Source organism: Bufo gargarizans, chromosome 5 (assembly GCF_014858855.1).
Source record: "Bufo gargarizans isolate SCDJY-AF-19 chromosome 5, ASM1485885v1, whole genome shotgun sequence".
Taxonomy (NCBI): Eukaryota; Metazoa; Chordata; class Amphibia; order Anura; family Bufonidae; genus Bufo; species Bufo gargarizans.
In genome coordinates, this window is record NC_058084.1 from 295,019,114 (window position 1) to 295,045,270 (window position 26,157).

Genomic DNA, 26,157 nt, shown 5'->3' on the forward strand with positions numbered 1-26,157 from the left:
TTTTCTGAAATACAAGCACTGAGTCCATATAAGGACATACAGGGCGGGACACAATACAAGGCGGGACACAGGAAGAGGCTGCATCGCATCGCTGACATGGAGGTAAGTAGAAGTGTTTATTATTTTTTTTTTAATACCCGACTGTTACTGCCATGGGGGAGCGGAAGGCACCTGATACTGGCACATGGGGGGGAGTGGGGTTGGCACCTGATACTGGCATGGGGGGGGGGAGAGAGGCACCTGATACTGGCATGGGGGGGGGGGAGAGAGGCACTTGATACTGGCACTTTTTTTGTGGTGGTGGTGGGGGGGAAGATGGCACTATGATACTGGGACATGGGGGGGGGAGGCACCTGATACTGGCACCTGGAGGGGAGAGGGGGGGTTGGCACCTGATACTGGCACATGGGGGGGGAGGCACCTGATACTGGCACATGGGGAGGGGGGAGGGAGAGAGGCACTTGATATTGGCACTTTTTAGTGGGGGGGGGAGATGGCACTATGATACTGGGACATGGGGGGGAGGAGAGAGGCACTTGATACTGGCATGTGGGGGGGGGTTGGCACTATGATACTGGCACATGGGGGGAGAGGCACTTAATACTGGCACTTTTTTGCGGGGGAGATGGCACTATGATACTGGCACATGGGGGGAAGAGAGAGGCACTTGATACTGGCACATGGGGGGTGGGAAGGAGAGAGGCACTTGATACTGGCACATGGGGGGAGATGGCACTATGATACTGGGACATGTGGGGGGGGGGGAGGCACTTGATACTGGCACATTATTGGGGGGCATTATGGGGGACACTAGGCCGGCAGCCTATCAGAGGCCGGACACTGAGGGGCATCTACTGGGGCACTATATATGGGGCATTTTATACTGGTACATTTTGGGGGGCACTAGCAGGAAGGGGGGAGAGGAGCACTATGGGGGAATTTACTGGGGGCACTATATAGGGGTATTTTATACTGGCACATTATGGGGGCACTATGGGGACATTAGCTCAACTGGGGGCATTACAAGGGTGTATTTTTTGCACTGTCACATTATAAGGAGAATTATTACTACGGGGGGGGGGGGGCATTATGGTGGGTTTTATTACTGCCCCATGGTATGACCCCCTAGTAGCAGCACCGGCCTCTCCCTGCTTTGCTATCCCTCTGCCCCTTCTCCAAATCCTTATTATAAAATCTTTCTCATTAGGATAAAACACAACATCAGCTCCGCCGAGCCCCCGGCCAAGTGTGGAAGTGGCGTCCGAGATCCCCAAGGGCCAAGCCAAGTAACTGTAAGTGTTCATGTGGAGTATGTTTATGTTATGCACATATAGCCTACACTGTGCCCCACAATATACAGTATACCGCTACACTGTGCCCCACAATGTACAGTATACCTCTATACTGTGCCCCACAATGTACAGTATACCTCTATACTGTGCCCCACAATGTACAGTATACTGCTACACTGTGCCCCACAATATACAGTATACCTCTACACTGTGCCTCACAATATACAGTATACTGCTACTGTGCCACACAATATACAGTATACCTCTACACTGTGCCTCACAATATACAGTATACCGCTACACTGTGCCACACAATATACAGTATACCTCTACACTGTGCCTCACAATATACCGCTACACTGTGCCACACAATATACAGTATACCGCTACACTGTGCCTCACAATATACCTCAACACTGTGCCACACAATATACAGTATACCGCTACACTGTGCCTCACAATATACCTCAACACTGTGCCACACAATATACAGTATACCGCTACACTGTGCCTCACAATATACCTCTACACTGTGCCACACAATATACAGTATACAGCTACACTGTGCCACACAATATACAGTATACCTCTATACTGTGCCACACAATATACAGTATACCGCTACACTGTGCCAAAGGAGTGGGGTTTACACAGGAGGAGGGAGGTGCGAAGCGCGCTGAGGGGGGCCCTTACAAATATTTGCTGTGGGGCCCAGTCACTTCTAGTTACGCCCCTGATCACAACCATGCTAATACTAAGTTTCCACAGCTTAAAATCTTGTTGATTGGCTGTGCTGCAGCCTTTTAACAAGCTTTATTTAGCATCTGAACACCAAACCTGAACAAAGTCCGTGTTCGAGTGCCCACCCCCCCACCCCCGATGTTCGTTACAAACCCAAACATTCCAGTTCAGGTTTGTTCATCCCTATTAACGATAGTGGCAGTTGTGGTAGAAGTTAATTTGTGTACTGAATCTATCCTGTGGGCACAATGGTACAGCACAAATGATCCACTTCACATAAGAAAATAAATTGCCAGCATCAGGAAGTCACAGAGTGGCAAGGTGACATAGTATGGATATGCCAACAGCATGAGGAGACCACAGAGTGGCAAGGTGACATATTGTGGAGATGGCAGCATGAGGAGACCACAGAGTGGCAAGGTGACATATTGTGGAGATGGCAGCAGCATGAAGAGACCACAGAGTGTCAAGTTGATATAGTTAGGAGGTGGTGGCAGCATCCGGAGACCACAGAGTGGCAAGGTGACATATTTTTGAGGTGGCAGCAGCATCAGGAAGCCACAGAGGGGCAAGGTGACATAGTGTGGAGATGGCAGCAGCAGCAGAATACTACAGAGTGACAAGGTGACATAGTGTGGATATGGCAGCAGCAGGAAGAGACCACAGAGTGGCAATGTGAGATAGTGTGGAGATGGCGGCAGCATCAGGAGACCACAGAGCAGCAGAATGACAGAGTCTGGAGGTGGTGGCAGCATCAGGAGGCCACAGAGTGGCAAGGTGACATACTGTTGAGGTTGGTGGCAATACCAAAACCCGCTGAAGATGGTGGGTGAAAGAAGGGGCACTTGGCATCAGATATGTGGCATCAGGCGGGTAACAGCATCAGAATAGAGGCAGGTAGCCAGAAGAAACCGGTCTCTTTTGTCAAATTGTTGGTGTGGCACCATGGACGATCTAGTCTAATGCATCAGGCATTGGTGTGTGGAAATCCTAGCTGATCCATGACTGATTCATCTTGATACAGTGTCCCACTATGTGCTGTATGTGGGCACTTTAAACTGTTGCTAAATGTCATTTCAAATGTATTGTGGTGTCATGCTGTAACAGGCGGGCAGTGTCATTTACCTTTATTCGCCCCTAGGTGGTGCTGGCACCACTTATATACAGTATATAGCTGGGAGGGGGGGGTCAAGTCAGTGTGTATGCTGAGGATGAGAATGAAGAGAGGAGGAAGTTAATGGAGGAGGTGGAAATTTGTTTTTCCACCAAAATAATTCACAAAAGATTTTACCACATATAACTGCAGCGCAGAACGCTGCATGAAATGTTTTTCCACCGAAATAAGTCACAAAAGATTTTACCACATACAGTGGATATATAAAAAGTCTACACACCCCTGTTAAAATATCAGGTTTCTGTGATGTAAACAAACAAATCTTTTAGGTAGAGGGAAGAAAAAATATAAAAATACAATAATATGTGTGCACACCCTTAAACTACTACTTAGTTGAAGCACCTTTTGATTTTATTACCGCACTCAGTCTTTTTGGGTATGAGTCTATCAGCATGATACATTTTGACCTCGCAAGATTTGCCCACTCTTCTTTGCAAAAACACTCTAAATCTGTTAGATTGCGAGGGCATCTCCTGTGCACAGTCCTCTTCAGATCACTCCACATATTTTCAATCAGATTCAGGTCTGGGGTCTGGCTGGGCCATTCCAAAACTTTAATCTTCTTCTGGTAAAGCCATTCCTTTGTTGATTTGGATGTATGCTTTGGGTCGTTGTCATGCTGAAAGATGAAGTTCCTCCTCATGTTCAGCTTTCTAGCAGAAGCCTGAAGGTTTTGTGCCAATATTGACTGGTATTTGGAACTGTTCATAATTCCCTCTAGCTTAAATAAAGCCCCAGTTCCAGCTGAAGAAAAAAAGCCCCAAAGCATGATGCTGCCACCACCCTGCTTCACTGTGGGTATGATGTTCTTTTGGTGATGTGCAGTGTTGTTTTTGCGCCAAACATATCTTTTTGAATTATGGCCAAAGAGTTCAACCTTGGTTTCATCAGACCATAACACCTTTTCCCACATGCTTTTGGGAGACTTAGGCCTCATGCACACGACCGTTGTGTGCACCCGTGGCCGTTGTGCCGTTTTCCGTTTTTTTCTGCGGCTCCATTGACTTTCAATGGGGCCGTAGAAAACTCGGCTTGTGCACCGTTTTTACACCGCGCCCGTGACCCGTGTTTCGAGGCCGTGAAAAAAATATAACCTGTCCTATTTTTTTCACGGCCAACGGTTCACGGAAGAAAGAAACGGAAAGAACACGGATGCACACAAGATTGGCATCCGTGTCCGTGATCCGTGGCCGTAGGTTGCTTTCATACAGACGGATCCGAAGATCCGTCTGCATAAAAGCTTTTTCTGATCTAAGTTTTCACTTCGTGAAAACTCATTTCCGACAGTATATTCTAACACAGAAGCGTTCCCATGGTGATGGGGACGCTTCAGGTTAGAATATACTGAAAAACTGTGTACATGACTGCCCCCTGCTGCCTGGCAGGTGCTGCCAGGCAGCAGGGGGCAGACCCCCCCTGTTTTTAACTCATTTGTGGCCAGTGCGGCCGCCCCCCCCCCCCCTCCCTCCCCTGTAGTTAACTTCTTGGTAGCCAGCCCCCCCTCCCTCCCCTGTAGTTAACTAATTGGTGTCCAGTGGGCCCCCCCTCCGTCCGCTATAGATAACTCATTGGTGTCCAGTGGGCCCCCCCTCCGTCCGCTATAGATAACTCATTGGTGGCCAGTGGGCCCTCTCCCCTCCCACCCCCTCCTAATTAAAACCGCCCCCCTATCATTGGTGGCAGTGGTGAGTACCGATCGGAGTCCCAGTGTAATCGCTGGGGCTCCGATCGGTAACCATGGCAACCGGGACGCTACTGCAGTCCCGGTTGCCATGGTAGCTTAGCAATTTGTAGAAGCTTTATACTTACCTGAAGAGCAGCGATGTCTGTGACCGGCCGGGAGCTCCTCCTACTGGTAAGTGACAGGTCTGCGCTATAAGCAATGCGCCGCACAGACCTTTCACTTACCAGTAGGAGGAGCTCCCGGCCGGTCACAGACATCGCAGCTCTTCAGGTAAGTATGAAGCTTCTACAAATTGCTAAGCTACCATGGCAACCGGGACTGCAGTAGCGTCCCGGTTGCCATGGTTACCGATCGGAGCCCCAGCGATTACACTGGGACTCCGATCGGTACTCACCACTGCCACCAATGATAGGGGGGCGATTTTAATTAGGAGGGGGAGGGAGGGGAGAGGGCCCACTGGCCACCAACGAGTTATCTACAGCGGAGGGAGGGGGGGCCCACTGGACACCAATGAGTTATCTATAGCGGACGGAGGGGGGGCCCACTGGACACCAATGAGTTATCTATAGCGGACGGAGGGGGGGCCCACTGGCCACCAACGAGTTAACTACAGGGGAGGGAGGGGGGGCCCACTGGACACCAACGAGTTTACTACAGGGGAGGGAGGGGGGGGGGGCGGCCGCACAGGGGAGGGAGGGGGGGGGGCGGCCGCACTGGCCACCAATGAGTTAACTACAGGGGAGGGAGGGGGGGCGGCCGCACTGGCCACCAATGAGTTAAAAACAGGGGGGGGGGGTCTGCCCCCTGCTGCCTGGCAGCACCTGCCAGGCAGCAGGGGGCAGTCATGTACACAGTTTTTCAGTATATTCTAACCTGAAGCGTCCCCATCACCATGGGAACGCCTCTGTGTTAGAATATACTGTCGGATCTGATTTTCACGATGTAGCTCATATCCGACAGTATATTCTAACATAGAGGCGTTCCCATGGTGATGGGGACGCTTCAAGTTAAAATATACCATCGGATTGGAGAAAACTCCAATCCGATGGTATAAAAGAACTCCAGACTTTACATTGAAAGTCAATGGGGACGGATCCGTTTGAAATGGCACCATATTGTGTCAACTTCAAACGGATCCGTCCCTATTGACTTGCATTGTAATTCAGGACGGATCCGTTTGGCTCCGCACGGCCAGGCGGACGCCAAAACGACTTTTTTTTCATGTCCGTGGATCCTCCAAAAATCAAGGAAGACCCACGGACGAAAAAACGGTCACGGATCACGGACCCACGGACCCAGTTTTTGCGGGCCGTGAAAAAAAACTGTCGTGTGCATGAGGCCTTAGGATGTGTTTTTGCAAAATGTAGCCTGGCTTGGATGTTTTTCTTTGTAAGAAAAGGTTTTCGTCTTGCCACTCTACCCCCTAGCCCAGACATATGAAGAATACAGGAGAATATTGTCACATGTACCACACAGCCAGTACTTGCCAGATATTCCTACAGCTCATTTAATGTTGCTGTAGGCCTCCTAATAGTCCGCTAGACCAGTTTTCTTCTCGTCTTTTCATCAATTTCAGAGGGACTTCTAGTTCTTGTTAATGTCACTGTTGTGCCATATTTTCTCCATTCTTCACTGTGTTCCATGGTATATCTAATGCCTTGGAAATTCTCTTGTACCCTTCTCCTGACTGAAACCTTTTACCAGTGAGATCCCTCTGATGCTTTGGAAGCTCTCTGTGGACCATGGCCTTTGCTGTGGCATGCATCTAAGAAAATTCCGGGAAAGACCAACTAGAGCAGCTGAACTTTATTTGGTGTTAATCAGAGGCACTTTAAATGATGGCAGGTGTATGCTGACTCCTATTTAACAAGATTTTGAATGTGATTGCTTAATTGTGAACACAGCTACATCCCCAGTTATAAAAGGGTGTACACACTTATGCAACCACATTATTATTATTTTTATTTTTTATGTTTTCTTCCCTCCACCTAAAAGATTTCAGTTTGTTTTTCAATTGAGTGGTACAGTTTATAGGTCACATTAAAGGTGGAAAAATTATTTATCTTTGTCTCATTTTAAGAGGGGTGTGTAGACTTTTTATATCCACTGCATATATATGTTTTTCCACCAAAATAATTCACAAAAGATTTTACCGCATATAAGTGCAACACTGAATGCTGAATAAAATGTATTTTTCCAAGCAGGTGGTCTAACCCGAGTACGTTTGGCTCCCGACTAGGGATGAGCGAACTCGAACTGTATAGTTCGGGTTCGTACCGAATTTTGGGGTGTCCGTGACACGGACCCGAACCCGGACATTTTCGTAAAAGTCCGGGTTCGGGTTCGGTGTTCGTCGCTTTCTTGGCGCTTTTGTGACGCTTTCTTGGCGCTTTTTGAAAGGCTGCAAAGCAGCCAATCAACAAGCGTCATACTACTTGCCCCAAGAGGCCGTCACAGCCATGCCTACTATTGGCATGGCTGTGATTGGCCAGAGCACCATGTGACCCAGCCTCTATTTAAGCTGGAGTCACATAGCGCCGCCCGTCACTCTGCTCTGATTAGCGTAGGGAGAGGTTGCGGATGCGACAGTAGGGCGAGATTAGGCAGATTAACTCCTCCAAAGGACTTCACTTGATTAATCGATCGATCTGCAGCTGTGCATCATTGAGCTGCTGAAATTCAAATGCTCACTCACTGTTTTTAGGCTGCCCAGACCGTTTGTCAGTCACTTTTTTCTGGGGTGATCGGCGGCCATTTTGTGTCTTGTGCGGTGCTGCGACCAAGTGCATCCAAGCTGCGACCAAGTGCATTTAACCCTCAATGGTGTGGTTGTTTTTTGGCTAAAGCCTACATCAGGGTGAAGCTGTCACACCAAGTGCATTTAACCAGCAATAGTCTGTTCATTTTTTTGGCCATATACTAAATCAGGGGCAAGCTGCGCCTGTCACCAAGTGCATTTAACCCTCAATGGTGTGGTTGTTTTTTGGCTAAAGCCTACATCAGGGTGAAGCTGTCACACCAAGTGCATTTAACCAGCAATAGTCTGTTCATTTTTTGGCCATATACTACATCAGGGGCAAGCTGCGCCCGTCACCAAGTGCATTTAACCAGCAATAGTGTGGTTATTTTTTGGCCATATCCCAGTCTAATTCTGTCACTAAATCCATACCGGTCACCCAGCGCCTAAATACTAGGCCTCAAATTTATATCCCGCTAAATCTCTCGTTACCGCTGTCCTGTTGTGGCTGGGAAAGTTATTTAGTGTCCGTCAAAGCACATTTTTTGTTCTGGGTTGAAGTACAATTCCCAATTTAGCAATTTCATAATTTAGTGGTTCCTGCTATATCAGAGCTATTTGAAATCTATCCCTAAAAGGGTATATAATATTCAAGGTGCACATTGGGTCATTCAGAATAACTTCACACACACCCGCTACTGTGTATTTCCAAGTCTAATTCTGTCACTAAACCCATACCTGTCACCCAGCGCCTAAATACTAGGCCTCAAATTTATATTCTGCTAAATCTCTCGTTACCGCTGTCCTGTTGTGGCTGGGAAAGTTATTTAGTGTCCGTTCAAGCACATTTTTTGTTCTGGGTTGAAATACAATTCCCAATTTAGCAATTTCATAATTTAGTGGTTTCTGCTATATCAGAGCTATTTGAAATCTATCCCTAAAAGGGTATATAATATTCAAGGTGCACATTGGGTCATTCAGAATAACTTCACACACACCCGCTACTGTGTATTTCTAAGTCTAATTCTGTCACTAAACCCATACCTGTCACCCAGCGCCTAAATACTAGGCCTCAAATTTATATCCTGCTAAATCTCTCGTTAACGCTGTCCTGTTGTGGCTGGGAAAGTTATTTAGTGTCCGTCAAAGCACATTTTTTGTTCTGGGTTTAAATACAATTCCCAATTTAACAATTTCATAATTTAGTGGTTTCTGCTATATCAGAGCTATTTGAAATCTATCCCTAAAAGGGTATATAATATTCAAGGTGCACATTGGGTCATTCAGAATAACTTCACACACACCCGCTACTGTGTATTTCCAAGTCTAATTCTGTCACTAAACCCATACCTGTCACCCAGCGCCTAAATACTAGGCCTCAAATTTATATCCTGCTAAATCTCTCGTTAACGCTGTCCTGTTGTGGCTGGGAAAGTTATTTAGTGTCCGTCAAAGCACATTTTTTGTTCTGGGTTGAAATACAATTCCCAATTTAGCAATTTCATAATTTAGTGGTTTCTGCTATATCAGAGCTATTTGAAATCTATCCCTAAAAGGGTATATAATATTCAAGGTGCACATTGGGTCATTCAGAATAACTTCACACACACCCGCTACTGTGTATTTCCAAGTCTAATTCTGTCACTAAACCCATACCTGTCACCCAGCGCCTAAATACTAGGCCTCAAATTTATATCCTGCTAAATCTCTCGTTAACGCTGTCCTGTTGTGGCTGGGAAAGTTATTTAGTGTCCGTCAAAGCACATTTTTTGTTCTGGGTTTAAATACAATTCCCAATTTAACAATTTCATAATTTAGTGGTTTCTGCTATATCAGAGCTATTTGAAATCTATCCCTAAAAGGGTATATAATATTCAAGGTGCACATTGGGTCATTCAGAATAACTTCACACACACCCGCTACTGTGTATTTCCAAGTCTAATTCTGTCACTAAACCCATACCTGTCACCCAGCGCCTAAATACTAGGCCTCAAATTTATATCCTGCTAAATCTCTCGTTAACGCTGTCCTGTTGTGGCTGGGAAAGTTATTTAGTGTCCGTCAAAGCACATTTTTTGTTCTGGGTTGAAATACAATTCCCAATTTAGCAATTTCATAATTTAGTGGTTTCTGCTATATCAGAGCTATTTGAAATCTATCCCTAAAAGGGTATATAATATTCAAGGTGCACATTGGGTCATTCAGAATAACTTCACACACACCCGCTACTGTGTATTTCCAAGTCTAATTCTGTCACTAAACCCATACCTGTCACCCAGCGCCTAAATACTAGGCCTCAAATTTATATCCTGCTAAATCTCTCGTTAACGCTGTCCTGTTGTGGCTGGGAAAGTTATTTAGTGTCCGTCAAAGCACATTTTTTGTTCTGGGTTTAAATACAATTCCCAATTTAACAATTTCATAATTTAGTGGTTTCTGCTATATCAGAGCTATTTGAAATCTATCCCTAAAAGGGTATATAATATTCAAGGTGCACATTGGGTCATTCAGAATAACTTCACACACACCCGCTACTGTGTATTTCCAAGTCTAATTCTGTCACTAAACCCATACCTGTCACCCAGCGCCTAAATACTAGGCCTCAAATTTATATCCTGCTAAATCTCTCGTTACCGCTGTCCTGTTGTGGCTGGGAAAGTTATTTAGTGTCCGTCAAAGCACATTTTTTGTTCTGGGTTGAAATACAATTCCCAATTTAGCAATTTCATAATTTAGTGGTTTCTGCTATATCAGAGCTATTTGAAATCTATCCCTAAAAGGGTATATAATATTCAAGGTGCACATTGGGTCATTCAGAATAACTTCACACACACCCGCTACTGTGTATTTCTAAGTCTAATTCTGTCACTAAACCCATACCTGTCACCCAGCGCCTAAATACTAGGCCTCAAATTTATATCCTGCTAAATCTCTCGTTAACGCTGTCCTGTTGTGGCTGGGAAAGTTATTTAGTGTCCGTCAAAGCACATTTTTTGTTCTGGGTTTAAATACAATTCCCAATTTAACAATTTCATAATTTAGTGGTTTCTGCTAAATCAGAGCTATTTGAAATCTATCCCTAAAAGGGTATATAATATTCAAGGTGCACATTGGGTCATTCAGAATAACTTCACACACACCCGCTACTGTGTATTTCCAAGTCTAATTCTGTCACTAAACCCATACCTGTCACCCAGCGCCTAAATACTAGGCCTCAAATTTATATCCTGCTAAATCTCTCGTTAACGCTGTCCTGTTGTGGCTGGGAAAGTTATTTAGTGTCTGTCAAAGCACATTTTTTGTTCTGGGTTGAAATACAATTCCCAATTTAGCAATTTCATAATTTAGTGGTTTCTGCTATATCAGAGCTATTTGAAATCTATCCCTAAAAGGGTATATAATATTCAAGGTGCACATTGGGTCATTCAGAATAACTTCACACACACCCGCTACTGTGTATTTCCAAGTCTAATTCTGTCACTAAACCCATACCTGTCACCCAGCGCCTAAATACTAGGCCTCAAATTTATATCCTGCTAAATCTCTCGTTACCGCTGTCCTGTTGTGGCTGGGAAAGTTATTTAGTGTCCGTCAAAGCACATTTTTTGTTCTGGGTTGAAATACAATTCCCAATTTAGCAATTTCATAATTTAGTGGTTTCTGCTATATCAGAGCTATTTGAAATCTATCCCTAAAAGGGTATATAATATTCAAGGTGCACATTGGGTCATTCAGAATAACTTCACACACACCCGCTACTATGTATTTCTAAGTCTAATTCTGTCACTAAACCCATACCTGTCACCCAGCGCCTAAATACTAGGCCTCAAATTTATATCCTGCTAAATCTCTCGTTAACGCTGTCCTGTTGTGGCTGGGAAAGTTATTTAGTGTCCGTCAAAGCACATTTTTTGTTCTGGGTTTAAATACAATTCCCAATTTAACAATTTCATAATTTAGTGGTTTCTGCTATATCAGAGCTATTTGAAATCTATCCCTAAAAGGGTATATAATATTCAAGGTGCACATTGGGTCATTCAGAATAACTTCACACACACACGCTTCTGTGCATTTCCAAGTCTAATTCTGTCACTAAATCCATACCGGTCACCCAGCGCCTAAATACTAGGCCTCAAATTTATATCCCGCTGAATTTGAATACAATACATTGGGCCAAATAATATATTTGTTGTTGTGGTGAACCATAACAATGAGAAAAACATCTAGTAAGGGACGCGGACGTGGACATGGTCGTGGTGGTGTTAGTGGACCCTCTGGTGCTGGGAGAGGACGTGGCCGTTCTGCCACATCCACACGTCCTAGTGTACCAACTACCTCAGGTCCCAGTAGCCGCCAGAATTTACAGCGATATATGGTGGGGCCCAATGCCGTTCTAAGGATGGTAAGGCCTGAGCAGGTACAGGCATTAGTCAATTGGGTGGCCGACAGTGGATCCAGCACGTTCACATTATCTCCCACCCAGTCTTCTGCAGAAAGCGCACAGATGGCGCCTGAAAACCAACCCCATCAGTCTGTCACATCACCCCCATGCATACCAGGGAAACTGTCTCAGCCTCAAGTTATGCAGCAGTCTCTTATGCTGTTTGAAGACTCCGCTGGCAGGGTTTCCCAAGGGCATCCACCTAGCCCTTCCCCAGCGGTGAAAGACATAGAATGCACTGACGCACAACCACTTATGTTTCCTGATGATGAGGACATGGGAATACCACCTCAGCATGTCTCTGATGATGACGAAACACAGGTGCCAACTGCTGCGTCTTTCTGCAGTGTGCAGACTGAACAGGAGGTCAGGGATCAAGACTGGGTGGAAGACGATGCAGGGGACGATGAGGTCCTAGACCCCACATGGAATGAAGGTCGTGCCACTGACTTTCACAGTTCGGAGGAAGAGGCAGTGGTGAGACCGAGCCAACAGCGTAGCAAAAGAGGGAGCAGTGGGCAAAAGCAGAACACCCGCCGCCAAGAGACTCCGCCTGCTACTGACCGCCGCCATCTGGGACCGAGCACCCCAAAGGCAGCTTCAAGGAGTTCCCTGGCATGGCACTTCTTCAAACAATGTGCTGACGACAAGACCCGAGTGGTTTGCACGCTGTGCCATCAGAGCCTGAAGCGAGGCATTAACGTTCTGAACCTGAGCACAACCTGCATGACCAGGCACCTGCATGCAAAGCATGAACTGCAGTGGAGTAAACACCTTAAAACCAAGGAAGTCACTCAGGCTCCCCCTGCTACCTCTTCTGCTGCTGCCGCCTCGGCCTATTCTGCTGCTGCCGCCTCGGCCTCTTCCTCCGCCTCTGGAGGAACGTTGGCACCTGCCGCCCAGCAAACAGGGGATGTACCACCAACACCACCACCACCACCTCCGTCACCAAGCGTCTCAACCATGTCACACGCCAGCGTTCAGCTCTCCATCTCACAAACATTTGATAGAAAGCGTAAATTCCCACCTAGCCACCCTCGATCCCTGGCCCTGAATGCCAGCATTTCTAAACTACTGGCCTATGAAATGCTGTCATTTAGGCTTCAAACAGCTCATGTCGCTTGCTGTCCCACAGTATGTTGTTCCCAGCCGGCACTACTTCTCCAAGAGAGCCGTGCCTTCCCTGCACAACCAAGTATCCGATAAAATCAAGTGTGCACTGCGCAACGCCATCTGTAGCAAGGTCCACCTAACCACAGATACGTGGACCAGTAAGCACGGCCAGGGACGCTATATCTCCCTAACTGCACACTGGGTAAATGTAGTGGCAGCTGGGCCCCAGGCGGAGAGCTGTTTGGCGCACGTCCTTCCGCCGCCAAGGATCGCAGGGCAACATTCTTTGCCTCCTGTTGCCACCTCCTCCTTCTCGGCTTCCTCCTCCTCTTCTTCCACCTGCTCATCCAGTCAGCCACACACCTTCACCACTTCAGCACAGCCCGGGGTAAACGTCAGCAGGCCATTCTGAAACTCATATGTTTGGGGGACAGGCCCCACACCGCACAGGAGTTGTGGCGGGGTATTGAACAACAGACCGACGAGTGGTTGCTGCCGGTGAGCCTCAAGCCCGGCCTGGTGGTGTGTGATAATGGGCGAAATCTCGTTGCAGCTCTGGGACTAGCCAATTTGACGCACATCCCTTGCTTGGCGCATGTGCTGAATTTGGTGGTGCAGAAGTTCATTCACAACTACCCCGACATGTCAGAGCTGCTGCATAAAGTGCGGGCCGTCTGTTCGCGCTTCCGGCGTTCACATCCTGCTGCTGCTCGCCTGTCTGCGCTACAGCGTAACTTCGGCCTTCCCGCTCACCGCCTCATATGCGACGTGCCCACCAGGTGGAACTCCACCTTGCACATGCTGGACAGACTGTGCGAGCAGCAGCAGGCCATAGTGGAGTTTCAGCTGCAGCACGCACGGGTCAGTCGCACTACAGAACAGCACCACTTCACCACCAATGACTGGGCCTCCATGCGAGACCTGTGTGCCCTGTTGCGCTGTTTCGAGTACTCCACCAACATGGCCAGTGGCGATGACACCGTTATCAGCGTTACAATACCACTTCTATGTCTCCTTGAGAAAACACTTAGGGCGATGATGGAAGAGGAGGTGGCCCAGGAGGAGGAGGAGGAGGAGGAGGAAGAGGGGTCATTTTTAGCACTTTCAGGCCAGTCTCTTCGAAGTGACTCAGAGGGAGGTTTTTGGCAACAGCAGAGGCCAGGTACAAATGTGGCCAGCCAGGGCCCACTACTGGAGGACGAGGAGGACGAGGATGAGGAGGAGGTGGAGGAGGATGAGGATGAAGCATGGTCACAGCGGGGTGGCACCCAACGCAGCTCGGGTCCATCACTGGTGCGTGGCTGGGGGGAAAGGCAGGACGATGACGATACGCCTCCCACAGAGGACAGCTTGTCCTTACCCCTGGGCAGCCTGGCACACATGAGCGACTACATGCTGCAGTGCCTGCGCAACGACAGCAGAGTTGCCCACATTTTAACCTGTGCGGACTACTGGGTTGCCACCCTGCTGGATCCACGCTACAAAGACAATGTGCCCACCTTACTTCCTGCACTGGAGCGTGATAGGAAGATGCGCGAGTACAAGCGCACGTTGGTAGACGCGCTACTGAGAGCATTCCCAAATGTCACAGGGGAACAAGTGGAAGCCCAAGGCCAAGGCAGAGGAGGAGCAAGAGGTCGCCAAGGCAGCTGTGTCACGGCCAGCTCCTCTGAGGGCAGGGTTAGCATGGCAGAGATTTGGAAAACTTTTGTCAACACGCCACAGCTAACTGCACCACCACCTGATACGCAACGTGTTAGCAGGAGGCAACATTTCACTAACATGGTGGAACAGTACGTGTGCACACCCCTCCACGTACTGACTGATGGTTCGGCCCCATTCAACTTCTGGGTCTCTAAATTGTCCACGTGGCCAGAGCTAGCCTTTTATGCCTTGGAGGTGCTGGCCTGCCCGGCAGCCAGCGTTTTGTCTGAACGTGTATTCAGCACGGCAGGGGGCGTCATTACAGACAAACGCAGCCGCCTGTCTACAGCCAATGTGGACAAGCTGACGTTCATAAAAATGAACCAGGCATGGATCCCACAGGACCTGTCCGTCCCTTGTCCAGATTAGACATTAACTACCTCCCCATAACCATATATTATTGGACTCCAGGGCACTTCCTCATTCAATCCTATTTTTATTTTCATTTTACCATTATATTGCGAGGCTACCCAAAGTTGAATGAACCTCTCCTCTGCCTGTGTGCTAGGCCTAAATATATGCCAATGGACTGTTGCAGTGGTGGCTGACATGAAGCCTGATTCTCTGCTATGACATGCAGACTAATTCTCTGCTGACATGAAGCCAGATTGTCTGTTACGGGACCTCTCTCCTCTGCCTGGGTGCTGGGCCTAAATTTATGACAATGGACTGTTGCAGTGGTGGCTGACGTGAAGCCTGATTCTCTGCTATGACATGCAGACTGATTCTATGCTGACATGAAGCCAGATTGTCTGTTACGGGACCTCTCTGCTCTGCCTGTGTGCTAGGCCTAAATATATGCCAATGGACTGTTGCAGTGGTGGGTGACGTGAAGCCTCATTCTCTGCTATGACATGCAGACTGATTCTCTGCTGACATGAAGCCAGATCGTCTGTTACGGGACCTCTCTGCTCTGCCTGTGTGCTAGGCCTAAATATATGCCAATGGACTGTTGCAGTGGTGGGTGACGTGAAGCCTCATTCTCTGCTATGACATGCAGACTGATTCTCTGCTGACATGAAGCCAGATTCTCTGTTACGGGACCTCTCTGCTCTGCCTGTGTGCTAGGCCTAAATATATGCCAATGGACTGTTGCAGTGGTGGGTGACGTGAAGCCTCATTCTCTGCTATGACATGCAGACTGATTCTCTGCTGACATGAAGCCAGATCGTCTGTTACGGGACCTCTCTGCTCTGCCTGTGTGCTAGGCCTAAATATATGCCAATGGACTGTTGCAGTGGTGGGTGACGTGAAGCCTCATTCTCTGCTATGACATGCAGACTGATTCTCTGCTGACATGAAGCCAGATTGTCTGTTACGGGACCTCTCTGCTCTGCCTGTGTGCTAGGCCTAAATATATGCCAATGGACTGTTGCAGTGGTGGGTGACGTGAAGCCTCATTCTCTGCTATGACATGCAGACTGATTCTCTGCTGTCATGAAGCCAGATTGTCTGTTACGGGACCTCTCTGCTCTGCCTGTGTGCTAGGCCTAAATATATGCCAATGGACTGTTGCAGTGGTGGGTGACGTGAAGCCTCATTCTCTGCTATGACATGCAGACTGATTCTCTGCTGACATGAAGCCAGATTGTCTGTTACGGGACCTCTCTGCTCTGCCTGTGTGCTAGGCCTAAATATATGCCAATGGACTGTTGCAGTGGTGGGTGACGTGAAGCCTCATTCTCTGCTATGACATGCAGACTGATTCTCTGCTGACATGAAGCCAGATTGTCTGTTACGGGACCTCTCTGCTCTGCCTGTGTGCTAGGCCTAAATATATGCCAATGGACTGTTGCAGTGGTGGGTGACGTGAAGCCTCATTCTCTGCTATGACATGCAGACTGATTCTCTGCTGACATGAAGCCAGATTGTCTGTTACGGGACCTCTCTCCTCTGCCTGTGTGTGTGCTGGGCCTAAATATATGCCAATGGACTGTTGCAGTGGTGGCTGACGTGAAGCCTCATTCTCTGCTATGACATGCAGACTGATTCTCTGCTGACATGAAGCCAGATTCTCTGTTACGGGACCTCTCTCCTCTGCCTGGGTGCTGGGCCTAAATTTATGACAATGGACTGTTGCAGTGGTGGCTGACGTGAAGCCTCATTCTCTGCTATGACATGCAGACTAATTCTCTGCTGACATGAAGCCAGATTGTCTGTTACGGGACCTCTCTGCTCTGCCTGTGTGCTAGGCCTAAATATATGCCAATGGACTGTTGCAGTGGTGGGTGACGTGAAGCCTCATTCTCTGCTATGACATGCAGACTGATTCTCTGCTGTCATGAAGCCAGATTGTCTGTTACGGGACCTCTCTGCTCTGCCTGTGTGCTAGGCCTAAATATATGCCAATGGACTGTTGCAGTGGTGGGTGACGTGAAGCCTCATTCTCTGCTATGACATGCAGACTGATTCTCTGCTGACATGAAGCCAGATTGTCTGTTACGGGACCTCTCTGCTCTGCCTGTGTGCTAGGCCTAAATATATGCCAATGGACTGTTGCAGTGGTGGGTGACGTGAAGCCTCATTCTCTGCTATGACATGCAGACTGATTCTCTGCTGTCATGAAGCCAGATTGTCTGTTACGGGACCTCTCTGCTCTGCCTGTGTGCTAGGCCTAAATATATGCCAATGGACTGTTGCAGTGGTGGGTGACGTGAAGCCTCATTCTCTGCTATGACATGCAGACTGATTCTCTGCTGACATGAAGCCAGATTGTCTGTTACGGGACCTCTCTGCTCTGCCTGTGTGCTAGGCCTAAATATATGCCAATGGACTGTTGCAGTGGTGGGTGACGTGAAGCCTCATTCTCTGCTATGACATGCAGACTGATTCTCTGCTGACATGAAGCCAGATTGTCTGTTACGGGACCTCTCTCCTCTGCCTGTGTGTGTGCTGGGCCTAAATATATGCCAATGGACTGTTGCAGTGGTGGCTGACGTGAAGCCTCATTCTCTGCTATGACATGCAGACTGATTCTCTGCTGACATGAAGCCAGATTCTCTGTTACGGGACCTCTCTCCTCTGCCTGGGTGCTGGGCCTAAATTTATGACAATGGACTGTTGCAGTGGTGGCTGACGTGAAGCCTCATTCTCTGCTATGACATGCAGACTAATTCTCTGCTGACATGAAGCCAGATTGTCTGTTACGGGACCTCTCTCCTCTGCCTGGGTGCTGGGCCTAAATATATGCCAATGGACTGTTGCAGTGGTGGCTGACGTGAAGCCTCATTCTCTGCTATGACATGCAGACTGATTCTCTGCTGACATGAAGACAGATTCTCTGTTACGGGACCTCCCTCCTCTGCCTGGGTGCTGGGCCTAAATATATGCCAATGGACTGTTGCAGTGGTGGCTGATGTGAAGCCTTATTCTCTGCTATGACATGCAGACTGATTCTCTGCTGACATGAAGCCAGATTCTCTGTTACGGGACCTCCCTCCTCTGCCTGGGTGCTGGGCCTAAATATATGCCAATGGACTGTTGCAGTGGTGGCTGACGTGAAGCCTTATTCTCTGCTATGACATGCAGACTGATTCTCTGCTGACATGAAGCCAGATTCTCTGTTACGGGACCTCCCTCCTCTGCCTGGGTGCTGGGCCTAAATATATGCCAATGGACTGTTGCAGTGGTGGCTGACGTGAAGCCTCATTCTCTGCTATGACATGCAGACTAATTCTCTGCTGACATGAAGCCAGATTGTCTGTTACGGGACCTCTCTCCTCTGCCTGGGTGCTGGGGCTAAATTTATGAAAATGGACTCTTACAGTGGTGGGTGACGTGAAGCCAGATTCTCTGCTATGGGACCTCTCTCCAATTGATTTTGGTTAATTTTTATTTATTTAATTTTTATTTTAATTCATTTCCCTATCCACATTTGTTTGCAGGGGATTTACCTACATGTTGCTGCCTTTTGCAGCCCTCTAGCTCTTTCCTGGGCTGTTTTACAGCCTTTTTAGTGCCGAAAAGTTCGGGTCCCCATTGACTTCAATGGGGTTCGGGACGAAGTTCGGATCGGGTTCGGATCCCGAACCCGAACATTTCCGGGATGTTCGGCCGAACTTCTCGAACCCGAACATCCAGGTGTTCGCTCAACTCTACTCCCGACCTCCCACTGCTGCCACCCTGCTGAATCCTAGCCATGCTTTCAGCACATATAACCACCAACGTGAACTGAGAATGTATTTTTCTGTTTGTACTGAAATAGGCCACTAAACGTTTTCAACACATATAACCGCCGCCGATGTGAACTGGGAATGTATTTTTCTGTTTGTACTGAAATACAAAATAACACATATAACTGCCACACTAACTGACTGCTACCTCCATTACTTCCGTGAACCCCTGCACCACTACTTCATGGGTAGGTAGGCTGCTGCGAAGCAGGTGCTCTACCCTGGGCACGTTTGGCTCCCAACCTCCCACTGCTGCCACCCTGGTGACTCCCAGCCATGCTTTCTACACATGTAACCGCTGACGTGTACTGAGAATAGATTTTTTTTTTGTACTGAAATGTGCCAGTTAAAGCTTTCAGCATAAATAAATGCACCAGTGAAGTGCGTATATATTTTTCTTTCCGTACTGAAATGGGCCACTGAACGCTTTTGCCACAAATAAGTGTACCAGCGAAATGTGTATATATTTTTCTTTTTTTACTGTAATACACCACTATGCGCTTTAAACTGAAATAACGGCAGAAGTGAACTGAGCATTTATTTTAATTGTTGGACTGAAATAGGTCACTATACGCTTTCACCAGAATTAACTGCAGAAATGTTTTTTTTTTACTGTAATATGCCCCTGTACACTTTCACGATAAATAACTACAACATTGCAGTGAGTATATATTTTTCTTTTTTAATGAAATACTCTGCTATATGCTTTCACCAGAAATAACTGCAGAAGTGACCTGAGAATATATATTTCTTGTTGGAATGAAATAGTCCACTATACGCTTTAACCAGAAAACAATTAAATATTGAAGTGCGTATATATTTTTCTGGTAGTACTGAAATATGCCCCTATACGCTTTCACCAGAAATAACTGCAACAGTGCAGTGCATATATATATATATATATGTCTTTTTTTTTACTGAAATACGCCGCTATATGCTTCCAACATAAATAACTGCAACAGTGCAGCCCGTATATATTTTTCTTTTTTTTTAAATAAAATACGCCCCTATAGGCTTTAACCAGAAATAACTGCAGAAGTGACCTGAGAATATATATATATCTTGTTGGAATGAAGTAGGCCACTATACGCTTTAACCAGAAAACAATTATATAGTAAAGTGTGCATTTATTTTTCTGGTAGTACTGAAATACGCCCCTATACTCTTTTACCAGAAATAACTGCAACAGTGCAGTGCATATATATTTGTGTTTTTTTTTTTAACTGAAATACGCCCCTACACACTTTCACCAGAAATAACTGCAACAATGCAGCCATATAAATTTTTCTTTTTTTTACAAAAATACATTCCTATACACTTTCAACAGAAATAACTGCAGAAGTGAAATGCGTATATATATTTTTCTTGTAGTACTGAATAGGATACTAAGACATAATCCTCTAAAGCATTGTTCAGCGAGCATGCTTGGCCAAACTGCTGTTCATCTTGAGCATCGCTATGCTCTGCACATGGCAGTAATCGGCATAGTACCGCCATGCTCGAGTCTCCTACCCGCACATTTCACGGCTGCTATGCAGCCAATAAACGTGCAGGTTAAGTACTGCCCTCACTGTAATGCCAGTAGCCATGTTAAAGTGATTGGCTGGCCGAACCGCGTCATCGGGTGCTATATAGCACCCGATGACGCATGTTCGGCTCATTTGTAGTCAGGGACAGCTGCGCTTAGGAATGGACAGATAGTGTAGGGAGTGTGATCGCAATCTATTTAGTTGAAAAACGTTTCAAAGACCCAAAAGTCCTTTTAAGGATTATTGTGTGTGGTGGCAGCAATATAATATAGCCATCAATTTTTTTTTTCATCATTTTCAATACTTTTTCTATAAAGGGTGTCTGCAGTGACTTGTGGCATCTGTGCAATACATTCTGTTTGTAAGGGCCAGAGATAGGAAAAATATAAGTGAAAACTAGTATATTTTTTCCATCATTTTCAATAATTTTTCTATAGAGGGTGTCTGCAGTGTCTTGTGACATCTGTCCAAAACCTTATGTGTGTCAGGGCCAGAGATAGGAAAACTATAAGTGAAAACTAGTATATGTTTTCCATCATTTTCAATACTTTTTCTATAGAGGGTGTCTGCAGTGACTTGTGACATCTGTGCGATACCTTCTGTGTGTCAGTGCCAGAGATAGGAAAAATATAAGTGAAAATTGCTATATTTTTTCCATCATTTTTAATACTTTTTCTATAGAGGGTGTCTGCAGTGACTTGTGACATCTGTGCAATACTTTCTGTGTGTCAGGGCCAGAGATAGGAAAAATAATAGTGAAAACTAGTATTTTTTTTCCATCATTTTCCATATTTTTTCTTATATACTGTGCTTGCTGTGAACTGTGACATCCGTGACACATCTTGTGTTTCAAGCATGCATATAACATTTAATATGAAAAAGGCGAGCATTAAGGGACGAGCATGTGGCCATGATACTGATGTGTACGCAGAGGCCGTGGCCTTGGTCGCGTTGAAACTGTGCCTGCTGCCAGAGCACAAGAAAAACAATCATCCACGATACCTAGCTTCATGTCCCAGTTTTCACTTCGTCAGCTTTGATTCGCTCATCTCTAATTGCAATGTTAGAGGCTAAATAATAGAGCTTCATATCCAGAACTTTCAAGCCTCCATAATCATAAGCCCTGGCAAACCAACTTAATTTTTTCCTAACTCTCCAACCTGTCCAAAAAATCTCTAAAAGCAGTTTCTCCATTTCTTAAAAAACAAACCAAAAAAAAACTTACCTACCTATATAGGGCAATTCCTGATATCATACAGTAATTGGGGAAATAAAACAATTTTAATTACCGTAATCCTATCCTATCTGCTTTATTTATAGGTAATTTATTCCAGATTTTAATCCTGTCCTTAATCATCTGAAACATCGGATCAAAATTCAATTCTATAAATCAAGAAGGGTCCTTTGTTGTTTCTAACCCCAAGTATTTAAAATTATCCTGGTACTCCAAAATTGTTAACCTTTCATCCATTACCTCAATCCTCTCCCACAGCGGAAACAGTATTGAATTATTCCAATTAGAGTGTAACTGATGTTTCATTTTTTATTCCCTAATGGTATAATACACCCTGCTGTATAAGTGCTTTTGTCATTTAAAATGTGATCATTTTCACTTTTATCTGCTAATAACTCCCACAAATGTATGCTACTTTCCTATTCAGCAGCTCTCATTTCACAGCGTTGCCATGTGCAGTCCGTCTTCTCAGTATTATAACAAGAGACGGATGAGCTCTGGGTGGAGGAGCTCAGTCTTGACAGCCTGACAGCTTCATTCACAGCATCCCAATTTCTATCATTGATATCTTCCCCTGTACTGAACAGATTTGTGTCCAGGCTCGGACTGGCCCACAGGGGTACAGGGGAATCCCCCGGTGGGCCCCTGAGAAAGGTGAGCCCCTAGTCTCCCACCCCCTGCACAAGTGGCACATAACACAGTAGACTTTCTGCACTACATATATATATATATATATATATACAGTACAGACCAAAAGTTTGGACACACCTTCTCATTCAAAGAGTTTTCGTTATTTTCATGACTATGAAAATTGTAGATTTACACTGAAGGCATCAACACTATGAATTAACACATGTGGAATTATATACTTAACAAAAAAGTGTGAAACAACTGAAAATATGTCATATTCTAGGTTCTTCAAAGTAGCCACCTTTTGCTTTGATTACTGCTTTGCACACTCTTGGCATTCTCTTGATGAGCTTCAAGAGGTAGTCACCTGAAATGGTCTTCCAACAGTCTTGAAGGAGTTCCCAGAGATGCTTAGCACTTGTTGGCCCTTTTGCCTTCACTCTGCGGTCCAGCTCACCCCAAACCATCTCGATTGGGTTCAGGTCCGGTGACTGTGGAGGCCAGGTCATCTGGCACAGCAACCCATCACTCTCCTTCGTGGTCAAATAGCCCTTACAGAGCCTGGAGGTGTGTTCGGGGTCATTGTCCTGTTGAAAAATAAATGATGGTCCAACTAAACGCAAACCGGATGGAATAGCATGCCGCTGCAAGATGCTGTGGTAGCCATGCTGGTTCAGTATGCCTTCAATTTTGAATAAATCCCCAACAGTGTCACCAGCAAAGCACCCCCACACCATCACACAGCATGTAGAGTCCATCCGTTCACCTTTTCTGTGTCGCACAAAGACACGGTGGTTGGAACCAAAGATCTCAAATTTGGACTCATCAGACCAAAGCACAGATTTCCACTGGTCTAATGTCCATTCCTTGTGTTCTTTAGCCCAAACAAGTCTCTTCTGCTTGTTGCCTGTCCTTAGCAGTGGTTTCCTAGCAGATATTCTACCATGAAGGAATGATTCACACAGTCTCCTCTTAACAGTTGTTCTAGAGATGTGTCTGCTGCTAGAACTCTGTGTGGCATTGACCTGGTCTCTAATCTGAGCTGCTGTTAACCTGCGATTTCTGAGGCTGGTGACTCGGAGGAACTTATCCTCCGCAGCAGAGGTGACTCTTGGTCTTCCTTTCCTGGGGCGGTCCGCATGTGAGCCAGTTTCTTTGTAGCGCTTGATGGTTTTTGTGACTGCACTTTGGGACATTTTCAAAGTTTTCCCAATTTTTCAGACTGACTGACCTTCATTTCATTCAAGTAATGATGGCCACTCGTTTTTCTTTACTTAGCTGCTTTTTTCTTGCCATAATACAAATTCTAACAGTCTATTCAGTAGGACTATCAGCTGTGTATCCACCTGACTTCTCCACAACGCAACTGATGGTCCCAACCCCATTTATAAGGCAAGAAATCCCACTTATTAATCCTGACAGGGCACACCTGTGAAGTGAAAACCATTTCAGGTGACTACCTCTTGAAGCTCATCAAGAGAATGCCAAGTGTGTGCAAAGCAGTAATCAAAGCAAAAGGTGGCTACTTTGAAGAACCTAGAATATGACATATTTTCAGTTGTTTCACACTTTTTTGTTATGTATATAATTCCACATGTGTTAATTCATAGTTTTGATGCATTCAGTGTGAATCTACAATTTTCATAGTCATGAAAATAAAGAAAACTCTTTGAATGAGAAGGTGTGTCCAAACTTTTGGTTTGTACTGTATATATTCTATGTACAGCACCTCAACCAGCCTATGTTCATATAAAAAAAAACTTGTTAGATTATTTATTATATTTGAATGTATCCGTACGGTGGGCCCCCAAAATAAATTTTACTGTTGGGCCCTAGGTACCCCAGTCCGACACTGTTTGTGTCATTCTGGTATTGTCTGAAAGCTTGGAAGCCCCTCTTCCCTGTCAGTCTGGAAGAGAATGAGGGACAGCTGGCTATTAAGAGGTTAAAATAAATTATTACTGCTTTAATGTAATTGCAGGGCAGGTCTCTGGTTAGCTGTATGTGAGGATACAAACTGCTCTGGGTACTGTGGGAAGTTATCTGCTTTCTGATTGGTCCTGCTAGTTCATGTGAGGAGAGCAAGGGCTTATGGGAAGTGAGGGAAATACAGGATGACCTCAAGGATGGGCAAAGATCAGCACAGGAAGAGCAGCAGAGGCCATCTTAGGAAGTAGCTGAAATAGAGGCACAGAGAAATATGGTTGCTAAGGGCTGAATACAGACATCAGAAGGGTAAAATTAGCTGAAAAATGCAGCTTCATGAATATCTTCCCTTCAGCATCACATGTTAGGAATTTCATTTTTGGTAGTGAAATGGTTACTGTGACGAAAGTACCTTTGTCACTAGGAGTTGGAAAGGCCTGCTTGCCAGCCTCTTGCCCTGTGACTATGGCCCCTGGGACACTATTTGGGCATATTGGATTTCAAAGGCTCTGTTTCTGTCCCGTGGACTTTTTACTGGAACTATTTGGGGCATGTGACCATGTGCATGGTGTTTGTTAAATATGTCACAGGCAATGCCATTGTATTGTTAATTGCATTACAGATAATGCCTATTCTGTTATTGATTGTGTCACAGGCAATGCCATTGTGTTTGTTGAATGTACCGTTTTTGTGTTTAAACTCTAAAACTGTAAAGAATTGGCTGCTATCTTATGTCCTCAGTTCCCAACCAAGTCCACGGGAGTGGTACCCGTGTTGGAAAATGTGTATAAAAGGCAATGCTTGTGTAGTCAATAAAGATTCCTGTTTAACCATCAATACGGTACCTCGTCTCATACTTGGGGGGGAGGGAATTGCTACTTTGGAATATTCTTTTGCCTGTTTTCGCATGGTTCTAATTCAGTGGATTCGAGTGTTTGTGGGTTGCTGATCTCTTCGCCAGGTGAATCGCCCGAACGGAATTAACCCTCACTATACCGCGCTATACCGTAACAGTTACACTTTATTAGTTATACCCGAGAAATTACCGAATTTATCCATCAATGTCATAACGAGATTTAAAGCCCCATTAGTATCACCAAGAAAAAAAGAGAGGACCATCTGCATATAGTGATATTTTATCCTCACTACTCCTCAGTCCAAATCCCCAAATATCTGGATCTTGTTCAATTCTAATTGCCATTGGCTTCACCACTAAGGCAAAAAATAAAGGCTAGAGGGGACAACCCTGCCTCATGTCCCTCTCAATACAAAAATTCTCAGACACTTGGCCACTGACAGATATCCGTGGTCATATCTTGGGTCATTAAAGATGATCTTCACCCACTAGATAAACTCAGAACCAAAACCAAAATAATCCTGCGTTTCCCACAAATACCTCCATTCCACACTGTCAAATGCCTTTTTCTCATCTAGGGACAGAATAGAGAAGCCTTTAACATCATCCTTACGCGCCCATAGAATTTTGGCAAAGATTCTGAAGAGATTTAAAGAGGTGGATCTGCCCGGAATAAATCCATTTTGATCCTCATGCACCAAGTACGTAATTAAACCTTCAGTCTTTTTGCCAAGATTCTAGCCAAAATCTTACAATCATTGTTCATTAATGATATTGGACCGTATGAACCCGTCCTTCCCATCCTTAGGAATTAAGCTAATCACTGCAGTGAAGTAGGTAAGCTTGGCACTTTTTTAGAATAAGAGAAAACTTCCAACAATCTGCTCACCCAAAACTCTCTGTCTCTTTTATATAGTTCTATAG